General features: G+C 44.6%; 7 non-coding genes across 7 annotated transcripts; 4 read left to right on the forward strand and 3 right to left on the reverse strand.

The window, feature by feature from the left end:
• The first annotated feature begins 941 nt into the window (after positions 1 to 941).
• Positions 942 to 1,014, forward strand: trnar-acg (transfer RNA arginine (anticodon ACG)). Its single transcript has one exon. It is a non-coding gene; the product is annotated as a tRNA-Arg (tRNA).
• A 762-nt stretch (positions 1,015 to 1,776) lies between these two features.
• Positions 1,777 to 1,848, reverse strand: trnae-cuc (transfer RNA glutamic acid (anticodon CUC)). Its single transcript has one exon. It is a non-coding gene; the product is annotated as a tRNA-Glu (tRNA).
• Positions 1,849 to 2,446: 598 nt separating this feature from the next.
• Positions 2,447 to 2,533, forward strand: trnay-gua (transfer RNA tyrosine (anticodon GUA)). Its single transcript is given in 2 exon segments — positions 2,447 to 2,483; positions 2,498 to 2,533. It is a non-coding gene; the product is annotated as a tRNA-Tyr (tRNA).
• Positions 2,534 to 10,046: 7,513 nt separating this feature from the next.
• trnae-cuc (transfer RNA glutamic acid (anticodon CUC)) lies at positions 10,047 to 10,118 on the reverse strand. The gene has a single exon. It is a non-coding gene; the product is annotated as a tRNA-Glu (tRNA).
• Positions 10,119 to 10,716: 598 nt separating this feature from the next.
• trnay-gua (transfer RNA tyrosine (anticodon GUA)) lies at positions 10,717 to 10,803 on the forward strand. The gene is given in 2 exon segments: positions 10,717 to 10,753; positions 10,768 to 10,803. It is a non-coding gene; the product is annotated as a tRNA-Tyr (tRNA).
• A 7,513-nt stretch (positions 10,804 to 18,316) lies between these two features.
• trnae-cuc (transfer RNA glutamic acid (anticodon CUC)) lies at positions 18,317 to 18,388 on the reverse strand. The gene has a single exon. It is a non-coding gene; the product is annotated as a tRNA-Glu (tRNA).
• A 598-nt stretch (positions 18,389 to 18,986) lies between these two features.
• Positions 18,987 to 19,073, forward strand: trnay-gua (transfer RNA tyrosine (anticodon GUA)). Its single transcript is given in 2 exon segments — positions 18,987 to 19,023; positions 19,038 to 19,073. It is a non-coding gene; the product is annotated as a tRNA-Tyr (tRNA).
• Positions 19,074 to 22,216: the final 3,143 nt, after the last annotated feature.

Genomic DNA, 22,216 nt, shown 5'->3' on the forward strand with positions numbered 1-22,216 from the left:
GATGTATAAACTCACGGACAAACCAGTGAGACATACAATCGCGGCAGTGCTCTCAACTCAGCGTCAGCACAAAAACAACAAACTAAAATAAAAAAAAGATCAACGCGATGCGTTGCTAAACCTACCGGGGAACCTCACTATTTGTGCAACAAAATACAGAGTTCGCTGACAAATTACCTTTCTTTCAGCAATCCTAGCTAACCGAGCAGAGTACCAGAGTAAACATACCCATCAAAATCCTGCCAAAGCTAGCCTATCAAAAGAAACAAACGTTTTTACAATGGGAAATATTAAGAGAAATCAATACACTTACCATATCTAATGGTCTATTTCGGGTTCCACTTACTTTCTCTTCAATTGAACCCTATGATGAAGAAAATCCACCGATTTAAAGACACCGAAAACTCTCGCGCACATTTCCCAACAAACACCCACTGTTTGCTAGCGCCAGAACGCCAAGCCACACGCAGGTGAATCGAATAGTAGCCTAGTCAAATACGCTCCGCCTACACATACACAGGCGCTAGCGAAAAATTTACAAACAATACCTTTTTTTCAATAGAAGCTGGACCTTCCGAATTCTAACCAAAAAAAAACTTTGAGGACGAGCCCCCAATTGTTACGTTCCGGCTCAAGGAAGTAACAAAAGAAAGGGTTCAGAGTCCAAAAATATATTTAACAATATATTTATTTAAATCTAGGGGTAAGTAATAAAGAAAATAGTTGTTCAACAGTAAATAAACAAACACTTAAGAGAAAAACAATATGAAGGTCCAGCTCCTCAGCACAACTGCAGGCCTCCCGGTAGACAGAGGGCAGACATCTTATATCCATCCACAAACTCAAGACAGGTGTGGATCCTTATCTGACAACCTATCAAAAGAGAGAAAAAACAAACAGAAAAAACCCAAAACAAAACTAATCCGTAACACCTGATCGGTGGGCCAGTGGCGCAATGGATAACGCGTCTGACTACGGATCAGAAGATTCTAGGTTCGACTCCTGGCTGGCTCGCTCTGCCTCTTTTGCTTCGCTGTCAGCCCATAGCCATTTTATTATTCCGTTTTATTAGCCCGTAGTTTTTGTTATTATTATTATTGGATTGGTTGATTAATATTAAAAATTGACAGTCCAACAATAGGCTGCTTTGTCAGTGGGATTACGGTTACCATACAATACCATGCGTCTTTTCAAATGCATTGCATGAGTACTGTCACAAGGACCTTGCTTTACGACCAGTTTACAGTGTCTGTTATGCCAACGCAGGAATGGGAGGAAACTGAACCCCCTGGGCAAGGCAAATGAGAGCTCCCTCCGGTGAGCCTGATGAAATTGAATTCAGTAAACAATCCCTGCGGATCATTCCCATGTTCTTAAAGGGGGCGGTCACACACTAAAAGCCAAAAGGCCTGCTCCAGGCGGGAGGACGATCCCATATGGTCTAGCGGCGGCCCGGGTTTGACTTCCGGAATGGGAAGCTGGGGTTGCCTTTGCTTCACTTATCGAAACAGCCAGCACGTCTGTCTGTGCTAGTAGCACTTTTAGCCAGCGGCGGAGCTTCAGCAACCTGATAGGTTGAGGTTCTGTCCCTGACCAGAGTGCCTTCGATAGGAGGCAAGTTGGCAATCCTTAGGTCACTGTTTCGACTCAGGCTCGAAGGAGTTCATTTTCACGCGCAAACATTTCTTTGGCAGTGCTTCTCGACGAGGCCATCAGCACTTGATTTCGTTGTCCGCCATTTTGCAATCACGACCGCCGCTGGAGGGCAAAAGCTCATTCCCTGACCGGGAATCGAACCCGGGCCGCGGCGGTGAGAGCGCCGAATCCTAACCACTAGACCACCAGGGAAGGTCTGTTGAGTCCTTCCCCTCAAGCCCGGCTGTGGGACTCTACCACATTTCCCAGCAAGACCACTAGGGCTTGTATTTTCCTCCAGGAGAAAATTGACAGTCCAACAATAGGCTGCTTTGTCAGTGGGATTACGGTTACCATACAATACCATGCGTCTTTTCAAATGCATTGCATGAGTACTGTCACAAGGACCTTGCTTTACGACCAGTTTACAGTGTCTGTTATGCCAACGCAGGAATGGGAGGAAACTGAACCCCCTGGGCAAGGCAAATGAGAGCTCCCTCCGGTGAGCCTGATGAAATTGAATTCAGTAAACAATCCCTTCGGATCATTCCCATGTTCTTAAAGGGGGCGGTCACACACTAAAAGTCAAAAGGCCAGCTCAGGGCGGGAGGAAGATCCCATATGGTCTAGCAGTCAGGATTCCTAGTTTTCACCCAGGCGGCCCGGATTCGGCTCCCGGTATGGGAAGCTGGGTTTGCCTTTACTTCACTTATCGAAACAGCCAGCACGTCTGTCTGTGCTAGTAGCACTTTTAGCCAGCGGCGGAGCTTCAGCAACCTGATAGGTTGAGGTTCTGTCCCCAACCAGCGTGCCTTCGATAGCTCAGCTGGTAGAGCGGAGGACTGTAGGAGGCAAATTGGCAATCCTTAGGTCGCTGGTTCGACTCCGGCTCGAAGGAGTTCTTTTTCACATGCAAACATTTATTTGGCCGTGCTTCTCGGTGAGGAAATCAGCATTTGTTTTCGTAGTCCGCCATTTTGCAATCACGTCCGCCGCTGGAGGGCAAAAGCTCGTTCCCTGACCGGGAACCGAACCTGGGCCGCGGCGGTGAGAGCGCCAAATCCTAACAACTAGACAACCAGGGAAGGTCTGTTGAGCCCTTCCCCTCAAGCCCAGCTGTGGGACTCTATCACATTTCCCAGCAAGACCACTATGGCTTGTATTTTCCTCCAGGAGAGGAGACGTCTCTGACCCTGGATCCCAGTTCTTCCGCTGAGAAACTGTCACAGGCTCTGTAGGAATATCCTAACAACACCACAACTTGCCATGAAAACAAAGCAACCGAGATCCCCAATATGTGAAGCCTCCATCTCGAAGGTTTTTATAGCAGGCCCCTCATCGGACCCCTTCCTGACGTTGGCTCGAGGCCTGTTAATGGCATGAGAAAGAGTAGATGTCATGACAGGCCTCTGCCCAGTCGAACACCAACAGGTCCCGTGTAAGCTCATTGTTACGTTCCGGCTCAAGGAAGTAACAAAAGAAAGGGTTCAGAGTCCAAAAATATATTTAACAATATATTTATTTAAATCTAGGGGTAAGTAATAAAGAAAATAGTTGTTCAACAGTAAATAAACAAACACTTAAGAGAAAAACAATATGAAGGTCCAGCTCCTCAGCACAACTGCAGGCCTCCCGGTAGACAGAGGGCAGACATCTTATATCCATCCACAAACTCAAGACAGGTGTGGATCCTTATCTGACAACCTATCAAAAGAGAGAAAAAACAAACAGAAAAAACCCAAAACAAAACTAATCCGTAACACCTCCCCCCTTAAAAAGGGAGAGATTCTCGTTAGAAACTCTACCTTATACAATTTCCAACCCCAAAGCATACATAAGTTTATGAGGAACAAAAACAACCCTACCGGAGTTAACACCAAGTCATTAACCATTACAACTTTCCCAACTCCCCGCATCTCTTGGTTTCGAAACCAGCAATCTCCCGGCGCCTGGAGAAAGCAAAATTAAGGAATTGAAAACCAAAGAAAGAAAAGAGAAGAGGAAAATGATTGTCAAAAGACTTATTCTCCACCACATGGGGCACGGGACAAGGCGTCAGCTAAGACATTATCTACGCCTTTCACATGACGAATCTCCAAAGCATAAGGCTGTAAGAAAAGAGACCACCTAATAAGACGCTGATTTGGATTCTGCAGAGAGTGAAGAAATGTAAGAGGGTTATGGTCGGTGTACACCACAGTGGGCATAGTCCCACAAGACACATAAACCTCAAAATGCTGCAGGGACCAGATCAACGCTAACGCCTCTTTCTCGATAGTCGAATAGTTGGTCTGATATGAATTGAATTTCCGTGAAAAATAGCTGACAGGGCGATCGATACCATTCTCATCAACCTGCAGCAGAACAGCTCCCGCTCCAACCTGACTAGCATCCACCTGAAGTTTGAATGGTTTATCAAGTCGAGGAGCTGTCAGAACAGGAGATGACGTGAGCAAGCGTTTAACATTCTCAAAGGCACTTTCACATTTTGGAGTCCACACAAATTTAGCCTTTGCTTGTAACAAATCCGTGAGCGGGGCAACAACAGAAGAAAAGTTGGGACAAAAACTCCTGTAATACCCAGCCATTCCTAAAAATCTCATCAATTCACGTTTAGTCTGAGGGCTAGGAAATTGGTCAATCGCTATGACTTTAGCACGTACAGGTCGCACTTTGCCCATTCCAACAACCTTGCCCAGGTAAGTCACAGTAGCCCTGGCAAACTCACACTTTGCCAGGTTAACTGTTAGTTTGGCATCTGACAATCGTTCAAACAGTGCACGAATTCGGATAAGGTGTTGATCCCATGTGTCACTATAAATAACAATGTCATCTAGGTACACGGCACAGCCCTCTAAACCAGCGGTCACTCTGTTCATTAGCCGCTGAAATGTAGCTGGAGCATTTCTAAGACCAAAACTCATTACGGTGTAAGAATATAGTCCAAACGGAGTAATGAAAGAGGAAATATCCTGTGCTCGGGTGGTCAAAGGCACCTGCCAGTACCCTTTGAGCAAATCAAATTTACTGACAAAAGTAGCTGATCCAACTTGGTCAACACAATCTTCCATCCTAGGCAACGGGTATGAGTCAGGTCTAGTTAGAATATTTACTCGTCTATAGTCAGTGCAAAAACGCTGAGTGCCGTCTGGCTTTCCCACTAACAAACAAGGCGAAGCCCAATCTGAAAAGGAAGGCTTTGCTATGTTGTTTTCAAGCATGTAACTGACTTCAGCCTCCAATTTCTGACGTTTGTCAAACGATACACGATAAAATCGTTGCCGGACAGGTTTAACATCACCAACATCTATATCGTGTTCAATCAAGTGGGTACGAGAAGGAGTATCTGAAAAGAGAACAGAAAACTCAGTCAGCATAGATTTTAACTCGAAACGTTGTTTGCAAGATAAATGTTTTACCCATTCTTCTAGGTTAGCCAAAGTCTCAGAGTTTTTTAGACGAGGTTGTAAGATGACATCATCAGGTGATTTCACATCCTGTTGTACGTCACCTTTTTGACTTAAACTAGCTAGCGCAACTGAGGAAGGAACGACTTCAGGAGCAACATTACGAGAGTAAAAGGGTTTTAATAAATTCACATGGCACAACTGGGTAGGTTTCCTGCGCTCAGGGGTAGAAAGAATATAATTTTGATCAGACATTTTTTTAAGCACAGTGTAAGGTCCTAAAAACCTTGCACAGAAAGGAGAATCTGGTAAAGAAAATAAGGCTAACACCTGATCTCCTGGACTAAACATGCGAACCTCGGACTTACGATCAAACCAGCATTTCATCTTTCCCTGAGTTTTTTCCAACTTTTCTCTTGCCAATTCCCCAGCCAGGACTAGACGTCGACGAAAACCCTGTATATACTGAATCAGACTCTGTGGTGGCTCCTCCGGTAGCGCAGCTTTACTCAGTACTGCCATGGGTCCTCGTACACAATGTCCAAAGACTAGCTGATTGGGACTAAATCCCAAACTCTCCTGGATAACCTCACGTGTGGCCAATAACAACCAAGGCAACCCTTCTTCCCAATCACCTTTTAACTCAGTGCAATATGCCCTCAACAAAGATTTTAACGTCTGATGGAAACGCTCTAGGGCACCCTGACTTTCCGCATGGTATGCACTGGACTTGTTATGCCTAATGCCAAGCTGCCGCAGAACTTCTTGAAACATATTAGATGTAAAGTTTGTCCCCTGATCACTCTGAACAACTTTTGGAATTCCAAAAATAGAAATGAACTGGGACAAGGCTTTTACAACTGATCGTGTGGTGATTGAACGCAAAGGAAAAGCCGCAGGATACCGAGTGCTCTGACACATCACGGTCAATAAGTAAACGCTACCAGACTTTGAAGGTGGTAAAGGCCCAACACAATCCACTAGAAGATGCTGAAAAGGCTGTTCCATAACAGGTATGGGATACAAAGGCACAGGTTTTATGGTTTGATTTGGTTTTCCAGTCAGCTGACAGATCGAACAAGTCTTAATATACTGCCTTACGTCACTCTTAATACGAGGCCAGTAAAAGTACTGCAGCAAATGTTGGTAGGTTTTATTTACGCCCAAATGTCCAGACACCCCGCCATGAGCAGAATCCAATACAGAATTTCGCAAAGAAACAGGCACTACTACCTGTATAATTGGTTCCGTCAAACCTCCCTCTGTGTTAGAAGTCCACTTCCGCAATAGTGTCCCATTTTCAATGAAGTACCCATTAACGGAACTCTCTGCTACATCAGGAGACAAAGCAGCATCAAACAGCGAGTTCAGAGATGAATCCTCTTTCTGAGCAGACACCCAAACCTGATGGGGAATAGAAGGCAAAGCAAGGAGACCTGGCACCACTCTCTTAGACGTTAACAAATCCTTCACATCCCTTAGTTTTGCATCGGCTGACTGTTTACGCATTGCACGCGTGAGTGCACAAGACACAAATACCTCTGGATACTGCTGGGATATATCATTGTCACCCAATGGGGCAGGACAAGTAGCAACCACAGGTGGAGGTGGAACATCACGCCACACACGGTCACCCGCCAGATTATTCCCCAAGATCACTGAAACTCCTTCCATTGGTAGTGAAGGACGGACTCCCATCACAACTGCTCCATTTACTAAATCAGATTGGAGAAACATGTTATGCAGGGGTACAGACAATGTTTGCAACCCAATACCGCGAATCAGCACACTGTTCCCTGTATTGGACTCCTGAGTAAAAGGAAGAACAGATTGCAAAATGAATGATTCTGATGCTCCCGTGTCTCGGAGAACCTTAATAGGAACCTTCTCAGTACTTTCAAGCAGTGACACATAGCCTTCTGTAATAAAGGGAGAATATCCAACATCTCCAACATTGTAACGTACCGCTGGTTTCTCCAGATTCTGCAAAATATCAAGACAGCAGTCAGAATTATTATCTGTCTGAACAGACGAAACAGCAAGAGCAGGCTTGGGTTCAGATTTAACACGCATCAGTTTCCCTTTAAGTGCTAAACAATCCTTTTTCCAGTGTCCCTTTAAATGACAATAAGCACACCGGTCATTTTTATCAGCGTAACTTTTAAAATTCCTCTCACTCTTATTATTATCAGCCCAGGCATGACGGACAGTTACATTCTCTGTTGGACTTTCACTGAACTTGAACCTACTTTTCTTTACTTCACATTTATGAGTGAGTACATACTCATCAGTAAGAATGGCAGCCTCCTCCGTAGATGTAACATTACGATCAGTCAGAAAGATGGAAACATGCTCAGACAAAGTGCTTTTAAACTGTTCTAACAGGAACAACTCGTGAAGATTTTCCCGACTAGTTACTCCTGAAGCAGCACACCAGCGATCTAACTGGATCTTTAAGTCTCTCACAAACTCACAATACGTCTGTTCTGCAGGTTTTCGCATGTTTCTAAATTTCTGCCGATAGGCTTCTGGCACCAGCTCATAAGCCTTCAGAACAGCCTCCTTAACCTTATGATAATTCTGACTATCACGAACACTCAAAGAGGAGTAAGCTTTTTGTGCCTTACCGGTTAACACACACTGTAACATCAAAGTCTGTTCAGAATCTGGCCATTTCATAACATCTGCCAAGCGCTCAAACAAACTAAAGAATGTGTCTACATCAGTTTCACTAAATTTGGGTATCAGCTTAATATTATTGGCTACATCCAACCCTTTTCTGACAGATCTGGTTAGAGCACTTGCACTGTCCCCCAGTTTACCCTCCTCAATTAACTGAAACCGCAAAGCCTCAACCTCCAATTTACGAATTTCAATTTCACGATTCATTTTCGCCTTTTCTAACTCTAAAAGCATTAGTTCTTTTTGTTGCTCAAAAGAGAACTTGGAAGCAATAACTGAAGTTTGTGCAGTGCTATCATCATCTTCATCAGAACCAACAGGCTTATCAGGATCAAAAACCTCTAACTTAACTAGAGTGGCTTTAACAATTAGTGCAACAGACTCTTTTAACTTTTTTTCTTTGGTGGTTAAGCAGATATCATACTTAGCGGCCACCTCCAACAACTGTTCTTTCGTTAATTGGTCAAAGAATTCCTCACTAGGAGATTCAAAAAATAAGTCTAACTCAGTAGCCATTCTCTATTCTATTCAGCAGAACTCGTAGTCGTTCACTCTGACTTACAAGCACCAAAAAGTGACTATTCCCCCTACTCTCTCTCTCCTCTCCCCTAAAATAACTCAACCCTAGTCTTCATGCCTCCACCAAGAGTCGAGTATCTTTAAGCACTCAAATACCGTCAGATGTATAAACTCACGGACAAACCAGTGAGACATACAATATTTGTGCAACAAAATACAGAGTTCGCTGACAAATTACCTTTCTTTCAGCAATCCTAGCTAACCGAGCAGAGTACCAGAGTAAACATACCCATCAAAATCCTGCCAAAGCTAGCCTATCAAAAGAAACAAACGTTTTTACAATGGGAAATATTAAGAGAAATCAATACACTTACCATATCTAATGGTCTATTTCGGGTTCCACTTACTTTCTCTTCAATTGAACCCTATGATGAAGAAAATCCACCGATTTAAAGACACCGAAAACTCTCGCGCACATTTCCCAACAAACACCCACTGTTTGCTAGCGCCAGAACGCCAAGCCACACGCAGGTGAATCGAATAGTAGCCTAGTCAAATACGCTCCGCCTACACATACACAGGCGCTAGCGAAAAATTTACAAACAATACCTTTTTTTCAATAGAAGCTGGACCTTCCGAATTCTAACCAAAAAAAAACTTTGAGGACGAGCCCCCAATTGTTACGTTCCGGCTCAAGGAAGTAACAAAAGAAAGGGTTCAGAGTCCAAAAATATATTTAACAATATATTTATTTAAATCTAGGGGTAAGTAATAAAGAAAATAGTTGTTCAACAGTAAATAAACAAACACTTAAGAGAAAAACAATATGAAGGTCCAGCTCCTCAGCACAACTGCAGGCCTCCCGGTAGACAGAGGGCAGACATCTTATATCCATCCACAAACTCAAGACAGGTGTGGATCCTTATCTGACAACCTATCAAAAGAGAGAAAAAACAAACAGAAAAAAACCAAAACAAAACTAATCCGTAAAGCGTCTGACTACGGATCAGAAGATTCTAGGTTCGACTCCTGGCTGGCTCGCTCTGCCTCTTTTGCTTCGCTGTCAGCCCATAGCCATTTTATTATTCCGTTTTATTAGCCCGTAGTTTTTGTTATTATTATTATTGGATTGGTTGATTAATATTAAAAATTGACAGTCCAACAATAGGCTGCTTTGTCAGTGGGATTACGGTTACCATACAATACCATGCGTCTTTTCAAATGCATTGCATGAGTACTGTCACAAGGACCTTGCTTTACGACCAGTTTACAGTGTCTGTTATGCCAACGCAGGAATGGGAGGAAACTGAACCCCCTGGGCAAGGCAAATGAGAGCTCCCTCCGGTGAGCCTGATGAAATTGAATTCAGTAAACAATCCCTGCGGATCATTCCCATGTTCTTAAAGGGGGCGGTCACACACTAAAAGCCAAAAGGCCTGCTCCAGGCGGGAGGACGATCCCATATGGTCTAGCGGCGGCCCGGGTTTGACTTCCGGAATGGGAAGCTGGGGTTGCCTTTGCTTCACTTATCGAAACAGCCAGCACGTCTGTCTGTGCTAGTAGCACTTTTAGCCAGCGGCGGAGCTTCAGCAACCTGATAGGTTGAGGTTCTGTCCCTGACCAGAGTGCCTTCGATAGGAGGCAAGTTGGCAATCCTTAGGTCACTGTTTCGACTCAGGCTCGAAGGAGTTCATTTTCACGCGCAAACATTTCTTTGGCAGTGCTTCTCGACGAGGCCATCAGCACTTGATTTCGTTGTCCGCCATTTTGCAATCACGACCGCCGCTGGAGGGCAAAAGCTCATTCCCTGACCGGGAATCGAACCCGGGCCGCGGCGGTGAGAGCGCCGAATCCTAACCACTAGACCACCAGGGAAGGTCTGTTGAGTCCTTCCCCTCAAGCCCGGCTGTGGGACTCTACCACATTTCCCAGCAAGACCACTAGGGCTTGTATTTTCCTCCAGGAGAAAATTGACAGTCCAACAATAGGCTGCTTTGTCAGTGGGATTACGGTTACCATACAATACCATGCGTCTTTTCAAATGCATTGCATGAGTACTGTCACAAGGACCTTGCTTTACGACCAGTTTACAGTGTCTGTTATGCCAACGCAGGAATGGGAGGAAACTGAACCCCCTGGGCAAGGCAAATGAGAGCTCCCTCCGGTGAGCCTGATGAAATTGAATTCAGTAAACAATCCCTTCGGATCATTCCCATGTTCTTAAAGGGGGCGGTCACACACTAAAAGTCAAAAGGCCAGCTCAGGGCGGGAGGAAGATCCCATATGGTCTAGCAGTCAGGATTCCTAGTTTTCACCCAGGCGGCCCGGATTCGGCTCCCGGTATGGGAAGCTGGGTTTGCCTTTACTTCACTTATCGAAACAGCCAGCACGTCTGTCTGTGCTAGTAGCACTTTTAGCCAGCGGCGGAGCTTCAGCAACCTGATAGGTTGAGGTTCTGTCCCCAACCAGCGTGCCTTCGATAGCTCAGCTGGTAGAGCGGAGGACTGTAGGAGGCAAATTGGCAATCCTTAGGTCGCTGGTTCGACTCCGGCTCGAAGGAGTTCTTTTTCACATGCAAACATTTATTTGGCCGTGCTTCTCGGTGAGGAAATCAGCATTTGTTTTCGTAGTCCGCCATTTTGCAATCACGTCCGCCGCTGGAGGGCAAAAGCTCGTTCCCTGACCGGGAACCGAACCTGGGCCGCGGCGGTGAGAGCGCCAAATCCTAACAACTAGACAACCAGGGAAGGTCTGTTGAGCCCTTCCCCTCAAGCCCAGCTGTGGGACTCTATCACATTTCCCAGCAAGACCACTATGGCTTGTATTTTCCTCCAGGAGAGGAGACGTCTCTGACCCTGGATCCCAGTTCTTCCGCTGAGAAACTGTCACAGGCTCTGTAGGAATATCCTAACAACACCACAACTTGCCATGAAAACAAAGCAACCGAGATCCCCAATATGTGAAGCCTCCATCTCGAAGGTTTTTATAGCAGGCCCCTCATCGGACCCCTTCCTGACGTTGGCTCGAGGCCTGTTAATGGCATGAGAAAGAGTAGATGTCATGACAGGCCTCTGCCCAGTCGAACACCAACAGGTCCCGTGTAAGCTCATTGTTACGTTCCGGCTCAAGGAAGTAACAAAAGAAAGGGTTCAGAGTCCAAAAATATATTTAACAATATATTTATTTAAATCTAGGGGTAAGTAATAAAGAAAATAGTTGTTCAACAGTAAATAAACAAACACTTAAGAGAAAAACAATATGAAGGTCCAGCTCCTCAGCACAACTGCAGGCCTCCCGGTAGACAGAGGGCAGACATCTTATATCCATCCACAAACTCAAGACAGGTGTGGATCCTTATCTGACAACCTATCAAAAGAGAGAAAAAACAAACAGAAAAAACCCAAAACAAAACTAATCCGTAACACCTCCCCCCTTAAAAAGGGAGAGATTCTCGTTAGAAACTCTACCTTATACAATTTCCAACCCCAAAGCATACATAAGTTTATGAGGAACAAAAACAACCCTACCGGAGTTAACACCAAGTCATTAACCATTACAACTTTCCCAACTCCCCGCATCTCTTGGTTTCGAAACCAGCAATCTCCCGGCGCCTGGAGAAAGCAAAATTAAGGAATTGAAAACCAAAGAAAGAAAAGAGAAGAGGAAAATGATTGTCAAAAGACTTATTCTCCACCACATGGGGCACGGGACAAGGCGTCAGCTAAGACATTATCTACGCCTTTCACATGACGAATCTCCAAAGCATAAGGCTGTAAGAAAAGAGACCACCTAATAAGACGCTGATTTGGATTCTGCAGAGAGTGAAGAAATGTAAGAGGGTTATGGTCGGTGTACACCACAGTGGGCATAGTCCCACAAGACACATAAACCTCAAAATGCTGCAGGGACCAGATCAACGCTAACGCCTCTTTCTCGATAGTCGAATAGTTGGTCTGATATGAATTGAATTTCCGTGAAAAATAGCTGACAGGGCGATCGATACCATTCTCATCAACCTGCAGCAGAACAGCTCCCGCTCCAACCTGACTAGCATCCACCTGAAGTTTGAATGGTTTATCAAGTCGAGGAGCTGTCAGAACAGGAGATGACGTGAGCAAGCGTTTAACATTCTCAAAGGCACTTTCACATTTTGGAGTCCACACAAATTTAGCCTTTGCTTGTAACAAATCCGTGAGCGGGGCAACAACAGAAGAAAAGTTGGGACAAAAACTCCTGTAATACCCAGCCATTCCTAAAAATCTCATCAATTCACGTTTAGTCTGAGGGCTAGGAAATTGGTCAATCGCTATGACTTTAGCACGTACAGGTCGCACTTTGCCCATTCCAACAACCTTGCCCAGGTAAGTCACAGTAGCCCTGGCAAACTCACACTTTGCCAGGTTAACTGTTAGTTTGGCATCTGACAATCGTTCAAACAGTGCACGAATTCGGATAAGGTGTTGATCCCATGTGTCACTATAAATAACAATGTCATCTAGGTACACGGCACAGCCCTCTAAACCAGCGGTCACTCTGTTCATTAGCCGCTGAAATGTAGCTGGAGCATTTCTAAGACCAAAACTCATTACGGTGTAAGAATATAGTCCAAACGGAGTAATGAAAGAGGAAATATCCTGTGCTCGGGTGGTCAAAGGCACCTGCCAGTACCCTTTGAGCAAATCAAATTTACTGACAAAAGTAGCTGATCCAACTTGGTCAACACAATCTTCCATCCTAGGCAACGGGTATGAGTCAGGTCTAGTTAGAATATTTACTCGTCTATAGTCAGTGCAAAAACGCTGAGTGCCGTCTGGCTTTCCCACTAACAAACAAGGCGAAGCCCAATCTGAAAAGGAAGGCTTTGCTATGTTGTTTTCAAGCATGTAACTGACTTCAGCCTCCAATTTCTGACGTTTGTCAAACGATACACGATAAAATCGTTGCCGGACAGGTTTAACATCACCAACATCTATATCGTGTTCAATCAAGTGGGTACGAGAAGGAGTATCTGAAAAGAGAACAGAAAACTCAGTCAGCATAGATTTTAACTCGAAACGTTGTTTGCAAGATAAATGTTTTACCCATTCTTCTAGGTTAGCCAAAGTCTCAGAGTTTTTTAGACGAGGTTGTAAGATGACATCATCAGGTGATTTCACATCCTGTTGTACGTCACCTTTTTGACTTAAACTAGCTAGCGCAACTGAGGAAGGAACGACTTCAGGAGCAACATTACGAGAGTAAAAGGGTTTTAATAAATTCACATGGCACAACTGGGTAGGTTTCCTGCGCTCAGGGGTAGAAAGAATATAATTTTGATCAGACATTTTTTTAAGCACAGTGTAAGGTCCTAAAAACCTTGCACAGAAAGGAGAATCTGGTAAAGAAAATAAGGCTAACACCTGATCTCCTGGACTAAACATGCGAACCTCGGACTTACGATCAAACCAGCATTTCATCTTTCCCTGAGTTTTTTCCAACTTTTCTCTTGCCAATTCCCCAGCCAGGACTAGACGTCGACGAAAACCCTGTATATACTGAATCAGACTCTGTGGTGGCTCCTCCGGTAGCGCAGCTTTACTCAGTACTGCCATGGGTCCTCGTACACAATGTCCAAAGACTAGCTGATTGGGACTAAATCCCAAACTCTCCTGGATAACCTCACGTGTGGCCAATAACAACCAAGGCAACCCTTCTTCCCAATCACCTTTTAACTCAGTGCAATATGCCCTCAACAAAGATTTTAACGTCTGATGGAAACGCTCTAGGGCACCCTGACTTTCCGCATGGTATGCACTGGACTTGTTATGCCTAATGCCAAGCTGCCGCAGAACTTCTTGAAACATATTAGATGTAAAGTTTGTCCCCTGATCACTCTGAACAACTTTTGGAATTCCAAAAATAGAAATGAACTGGGACAAGGCTTTTACAACTGATCGTGTGGTGATTGAACGCAAAGGAAAAGCCGCAGGATACCGAGTGCTCTGACACATCACGGTCAATAAGTAAACGCTACCAGACTTTGAAGGTGGTAAAGGCCCAACACAATCCACTAGAAGATGCTGAAAAGGCTGTTCCATAACAGGTATGGGATACAAAGGCACAGGTTTTATGGTTTGATTTGGTTTTCCAGTCAGCTGACAGATCGAACAAGTCTTAATATACTGCCTTACGTCACTCTTAATACGAGGCCAGTAAAAGTACTGCAGCAAATGTTGGTAGGTTTTATTTACGCCCAAATGTCCAGACACCCCGCCATGAGCAGAATCCAATACAGAATTTCGCAAAGAAACAGGCACTACTACCTGTATAATTGGTTCCGTCAAACCTCCCTCTGTGTTAGAAGTCCACTTCCGCAATAGTGTCCCATTTTCAATGAAGTACCCATTAACGGAACTCTCTGCTACATCAGGAGACAAAGCAGCATCAAACAGCGAGTTCAGAGATGAATCCTCTTTCTGAGCAGACACCCAAACCTGATGGGGAATAGAAGGCAAAGCAAGGAGACCTGGCACCACTCTCTTAGACGTTAACAAATCCTTCACATCCCTTAGTTTTGCATCGGCTGACTGTTTACGCATTGCACGCGTGAGTGCACAAGACACAAATACCTCTGGATACTGCTGGGATATATCATTGTCACCCAATGGGGCAGGACAAGTAGCAACCACAGGTGGAGGTGGAACATCACGCCACACACGGTCACCCGCCAGATTATTCCCCAAGATCACTGAAACTCCTTCCATTGGTAGTGAAGGACGGACTCCCATCACAACTGCTCCATTTACTAAATCAGATTGGAGAAACATGTTATGCAGGGGTACAGACAATGTTTGCAACCCAATACCGCGAATCAGCACACTGTTCCCTGTATTGGACTCCTGAGTAAAAGGAAGAACAGATTGCAAAATGAATGATTCTGATGCTCCCGTGTCTCGGAGAACCTTAATAGGAACCTTCTCAGTACTTTCAAGCAGTGACACATAGCCTTCTGTAATAAAGGGAGAATATCCAACATCTCCAACATTGTAACGTACCGCTGGTTTCTCCAGATTCTGCAAAATATCAAGACAGCAGTCAGAATTATTATCTGTCTGAACAGACGAAACAGCAAGAGCAGGCTTGGGTTCAGATTTAACACGCATCAGTTTCCCTTTAAGTGCTAAACAATCCTTTTTCCAGTGTCCCTTTAAATGACAATAAGCACACCGGTCATTTTTATCAGCGTAACTTTTAAAATTCCTCTCACTCTTATTATTATCAGCCCAGGCATGACGGACAGTTACATTCTCTGTTGGACTTTCACTGAACTTGAACCTACTTTTCTTTACTTCACATTTATGAGTGAGTACATACTCATCAGTAAGAATGGCAGCCTCCTCCGTAGATGTAACATTACGATCAGTCAGAAAGATGGAAACATGCTCAGACAAAGTGCTTTTAAACTGTTCTAACAGGAACAACTCGTGAAGATTTTCCCGACTAGTTACTCCTGAAGCAGCACACCAGCGATCTAACTGGATCTTTAAGTCTCTCACAAACTCACAATACGTCTGTTCTGCAGGTTTTCGCATGTTTCTAAATTTCTGCCGATAGGCTTCTGGCACCAGCTCATAAGCCTTCAGAACAGCCTCCTTAACCTTATGATAATTCTGACTATCACGAACACTCAAAGAGGAGTAAGCTTTTTGTGCCTTACCGGTTAACACACACTGTAACATCAAAGTCTGTTCAGAATCTGGCCATTTCATAACATCTGCCAAGCGCTCAAACAAACTAAAGAATGTGTCTACATCAGTTTCACTAAATTTGGGTATCAGCTTAATATTATTGGCTACATCCAACCCTTTTCTGACAGATCTGGTTAGAGCACTTGCACTGTCCCCCAGTTTACCCTCCTCAATTAACTGAAACCGCAAAGCCTCAACCTCCAATTTACGAATTTCAATTTCACGATTCATTTTCGCCTTTTCTAACTCTAAAAGCATTAGTTCTTTTTGTTGCTCAAAAGAGAACTTGGAAGCAATAACTGAAGTTTGTGCAGTGCTATCATCATCTTCATCAGAACCAACAGGCTTATCAGGATCAAAAACCTCTAACTTAACTAGAGTGGCTTTAACAATTAGTGCAACAGACTCTTTTAACTTTTTTTCTTTGGTGGTTAAGCAGATATCATACTTAGCGGCCACCTCCAACAACTGTTCTTTCGTTAATTGGTCAAAGAATTCCTCACTAGGAGATTCAAAAAATAAGTCTAACTCAGTAGCCATTCTCTATTCTATTCAGCAGAACTCGTAGTCGTTCACTCTGACTTACAAGCACCAAAAAGTGACTATTCCCCCTACTCTCTCTCTCCTCTCCCCTAAAATAACTCAACCCTAGTCTTCATGCCTCCACCAAGAGTCGAGTATCTTTAAGCACTCAAATACCGTCAGATGTATAAACTCACGGACAAACCAGTGAGACATACAATATTTGTGCAACAAAATACAGAGTTCGCTGACAAATTACCTTTCTTTCAGCAATCCTAGCTAACCGAGCAGAGTACCAGAGTAAACATACCCATCAAAATCCTGCCAAAGCTAGCCTATCAAAAGAAACAAACGTTTTTACAATGGGAAATATTAAGAGAAATCAATACACTTACCATATCTAATGGTCTATTTCGGGTTCCACTTACTTTCTCTTCAATTGAACCCTATGATGAAGAAAATCCACCGATTTAAAGACACCGAAAACTCTCGCGCACATTTCCCAACAAACACCCACTGTTTGCTAGCGCCAGAACGCCAAGCCACACGCAGGTGAATCGAATAGTAGCCTAGTCAAATACGCTCCGCCTACACATACACAGGCGCTAGCGAAAAATTTACAAACAATACCTTTTTTTCAATAGAAGCTGGACCTTCCGAATTCTAACCAAAAAAAAACTTTGAGGACGAGCCCCCAATTGTTACGTTCCGGCTCAAGGAAGTAACAAAAGAAAGGGTTCAGAGTCCAAAAATATATTTAACAATATATTTATTTAAATCTAGGGGTAAGTAATAAAGAAAATAGTTGTTCAACAGTAAATAAACAAACACTTAAGAGAAAAACAATATGAAGGTCCAGCTCCTCAGCACAACTGCAGGCCTCCCGGTAGACAGAGGGCAGACATCTTATATCCATCCACAAACTCAAGACAGGTGTGGATCCTTATCTGACAACCTATCAAAAGAGAGAAAAAACAAACAGAAAAAAACCAAAACAAAACTAATCCGTAAAGCGTCTGACTACGGATCAGAAGATTCTAGGTTCGACTCCTGGCTGGCTCGCTCTGCCTCTTTTGCTTCGCTGTCAGCCCATAGCCATTTTATTATTCCGTTTTATTAGCCCGTAGTTTTTGTTATTATTATTATTGGATTGGTTGATTAATATTAAAAATTGACAGTCCAACAATAGGCTGCTTTGTCAGTGGGATTACGGTTACCATACAATACCATGCGTCTTTTCAAATGCATTGCATGAGTACTGTCACAAGGACCTTGCTTTACGACCAGTTTACAGTGTCTGTTATGCCAACGCAGGAATGGGAGGAAACTGAACCCCCTGGGCAAGGCAAATGAGAGCTCCCTCCGGTGAGCCTGATGAAATTGAATTCAGTAAACAATCCCTGCGGATCATTCCCATGTTCTTAAAGGGGGCGGTCACACACTAAAAGCCAAAAGGCCTGCTCCAGGCGGGAGGACGATCCCATATGGTCTAGCGGCGGCCCGGGTTTGACTTCCGGAATGGGAAGCTGGGGTTGCCTTTGCTTCACTTATCGAAACAGCCAGCACGTCTGTCTGTGCTAGTAGCACTTTTAGCCAGCGGCGGAGCTTCAGCAACCTGATAGGTTGAGGTTCTGTCCCTGACCAGAGTGCCTTCGATAGGAGGCAAGTTGGCAATCCTTAGGTCACTGTTTCGACTCAGGCTCGAAGGAGTTCATTTTCACGCGCAAACATTTCTTTGGCAGTGCTTCTCGACGAGGCCATCAGCACTTGATTTCGTTGTCCGCCATTTTGCAATCACGACCGCCGCTGGAGGGCAAAAGCTCATTCCCTGACCGGGAATCGAACCCGGGCCGCGGCGGTGAGAGCGCCGAATCCTAACCACTAGACCACCAGGGAAGGTCTGTTGAGTCCTTCCCCTCAAGCCCGGCTGTGGGACTCTACCACATTTCCCAGCAAGACCACTAGGGCTTGTATTTTCCTCCAGGAGAAAATTGACAGTCCAACAATAGGCTGCTTTGTCAGTGGGATTACGGTTACCATACAATACCATGCGTCTTTTCAAATGCATTGCATGAGTACTGTCACAAGGACCTTGCTTTACGACCAGTTTACAGTGTCTGTTATGCCAACGCAGGAATGGGAGGAAACTGAACCCCCTGGGCAAGGCAAATGAGAGCTCCCTCCGGTGAGCCTGATGAAATTGAATTCAGTAAACAATCCCTTCGGATCATTCCCATGTTCTTAAAGGGGGCGGTCACACACTAAAAGTCAAAAGGCCAGCTCAGGGCGGGAGGAAGATCCCATATGGTCTAGCAGTCAGGATTCCTAGTTTTCACCCAGGCGGCCCGGATTCGGCTCCCGGTATGGGAAGCTGGGTTTGCCTTTACTTCACTTATCGAAACAGCCAGCACGTCTGTCTGTGCTAGTAGCACTTTTAGCCAGCGGCGGAGCTTCAGCAACCTGATAGGTTGAGGTTCTGTCCCCAACCAGCGTGCCTTCGATAGCTCAGCTGGTAGAGCGGAGGACTGTAGGAGGCAAATTGGCAATCCTTAGGTCGCTGGTTCGACTCCGGCTCGAAGGAGTTCTTTTTCACATGCAAACATTTATTTGGCCGTGCTTCTCGGTGAGGAAATCAGCATTTGTTTTCGTAGTCCGCCATTTTGCAATCACGTCCGCCGCTGGAGGGCAAAAGCTCGTTCCCTGACCGGGAACCGAACCTGGGCCGCGGCGGTGAGAGCGCCAAATCCTAACAACTAGACAACCAGGGAAGGTCTGTTGAGCCCTTCCCCTCAAGCCCAGCTGTGGGACTCTATCACATTTCCCAGCAAGACCACTATGGCTTGTATTTTCCTCCAGGAGAGGAGACGTCTCTGACCCTGGATCCCAGTTCTTCCGCTGAGAAACTGTCACAGGCTCTGTAGGAATATCCTAACAACACCACAACTTGCCATGAAAACAAAGCAACCGAGATCCCCAATATGTGAAGCCTCCATCTCGAAGGTTTTTATAGCAGGCCCCTCATCGGACCCCTTCCTGACGTTGGCTCGAGGCCTGTTAATGGCATGAGAAAGAGTAGATGTCATGACAGGCCTCTGCCCAGTCGAACACCAACAGGTCCCGTGTAAGCTCATTGTTACGTTCCGGCTCAAGGAAGTAACAAAAGAAAGGGTTCAGAGTCCAAAAATATATTTAACAATATATTTATTTAAATCTAGGGGTAAGTAATAAAGAAAATAGTTGTTCAACAGTAAATAAACAAACACTTAAGAGAAAAACAATATGAAGGTCCAGCTCCTCAGCACAACTGCAGGCCTCCCGGTAGACAGAGGGCAGACATCTTATATCCATCCACAAACTCAAGACAGGTGTGGATCCTTATCTGACAACCTATCAAAAGAGAGAAAAAACAAACAGAAAAAACCCAAAACAAAACTAATCCGTAACACCTCCCCCCTTAAAAAGGGAGAGATTCTCGTTAGAAACTCTACCTTATACAATTTCCAACCCCAAAGCATACATAAGTTTATGAGGAACAAAAACAACCCTACCGGAGTTAACACCAAGTCATTAACCATTACAACTTTCCCAACTCCCCGCATCTCTTGGTTTCGAAACCAGCAATCTCCCGGCGCCTGGAGAAAGCAAAATTAAGGAATTGAAAACCAAAGAAAGAAAAGAGAAGAGGAAAATGATTGTCAAAAGACTTATTCTCCACCACATGGGGCACGGGACAAGGCGTCAGCTAAGACATTATCTACGCCTTTCACATGACGAATCTCCAAAGCATAAGGCTGTAAGAAAAGAGACCACCTAATAAGACGCTGATTTGGATTCTGCAGAGAGTGAAGAAATGTAAGAGGGTTATGGTCGGTGTACACCACAGTGGGCATAGTCCCACAAGACACATAAACCTCAAAATGCTGCAGGGACCAGATCAACGCTAACGCCTCTTTCTCGATAGTCGAATAGTTGGTCTGATATGAATTGAATTTCCGTGAAAAATAGCTGACAGGGCGATCGATACCATTCTCATCAACCTGCAGCAGAACAGCTCCCGCTCCAACCTGACTAGCATCCACCTGAAGTTTGAATGGTTTATCAAGTCGAGGAGCTGTCAGAACAGGAGATGACGTGAGCAAGCGTTTAACATTCTCAAAGGCACTTTCACATTTTGGAGTCCACACAAATTTAGCCTTTGCTTGTAACAAATCCGTGAGCGGGGCAACAACAGAAGAAAAGTTGGGACAAAAACTCCTGTAATACCCAGCCATTCCTAAAAATCTCATCAATTCACGTTTAGTCTGAGGGCTAGGAAATTGGTCAATCGCTATGACTTTAGCACGTACAGGTCGCACTTTGCCCATTCCAACAACCTTGCCCAGGTAAGTCACAGTAGCCCTGGCAAACTCACACTTTGCCAGGTTAACTGTTAGTTTGGCATCTGACAATCGTTCAAACAGTGCACGAATTCGGATAAGGTGTTGATCCCATGTGTCACTATAAATAACAATGTCATCTAGGTACACGGCACAGCCCTCTAAACCAGCGGTCACTCTGTTCATTAGCCGCTGAAATGTAGCTGGAGCATTTCTAAGACCAAAACTCATTACGGTGTAAGAATATAGTCCAAACGGAGTAATGAAAGAGGAAATATCCTGTGCTCGGGTGGTCAAAGGCACCTGCCAGTACCCTTTGAGCAAATCAAATTTACTGACAAAAGTAGCTGATCCAACTTGGTCAACACAATCTTCCATCCTAGGCAACGGGTATGAGTCAGGTCTAGTTAGAATATTTACTCGTCTATAGTCAGTGCAAAAACGCTGAGTGCCGTCTGGCTTTCCCACTAACAAACAAGGCGAAGCCCAATCTGAAAAGGAAGGCTTTGCTATGTTGTTTTCAAGCATGTAACTGACTTCAGCCTCCAATTTCTGACGTTTGTCAAACGATACACGATAAAATCGTTGCCGGACAGGTTTAACATCACCAACATCTATATCGTGTTCAATCAAGTGGGTACGAGAAGGAGTATCTGAAAAGAGAACAGAAAACTCAGTCAGCATAGATTTTAACTCGAAACGTTGTTTGCAAGATAAATGTTTTACCCATTCTTCTAGGTTAGCCAAAGTCTCAGAGTTTTTTAGACGAGGTTGTAAGATGACATCATCAGGTGATTTCACATCCTGTTGTACGTCACCTTTTTGACTTAAACTAGCTAGCGCAACTGAGGAAGGAACGACTTCAGGAGCAACATTACGAGAGTAAAAGGGTTTTAATAAATTCACATGGCACAACTGGGTAGGTTTCCTGCGCTCAGGGGTAGAAAGAATATAATTTTGATCAGACATTTTTTTAAGCACAGTGTAAGGTCCTAAAAACCTTGCACAGAAAGGAGAATCTGGTAAAGAAAATAAGGCTAACACCTGATCTCCTGGACTAAACATGCGAACCTCGGACTTACGATCAAACCAGCATTTCATCTTTCCCTGAGTTTTTTCCAACTTTTCTCTTGCCAATTCCCCAGCCAGGACTAGACGTCGACGAAAACCCTGTATATACTGAATCAGACTCTGTGGTGGCTCCTCCGGTAGCGCAGCTTTACTCAGTACTGCCATGGGTCCTCGTACACAATGTCCAAAGACTAGCTGATTGGGACTAAATCCCAAACTCTCCTGGATAACCTCACGTGTGGCCAATAACAACCAAGGCAACCCTTCTTCCCAATCA

The sequence above is a fragment of the Rhinichthys klamathensis genome, unplaced genomic scaffold (genome assembly GCF_029890125.1).
Source record: "Rhinichthys klamathensis goyatoka isolate OS25496 unplaced genomic scaffold, OSU_Roscu_1.1 h1tg000562l_1, whole genome shotgun sequence".
In the NCBI taxonomy this organism is placed as follows: domain Eukaryota; kingdom Metazoa; phylum Chordata; class Actinopteri; order Cypriniformes; family Leuciscidae; genus Rhinichthys; species Rhinichthys klamathensis.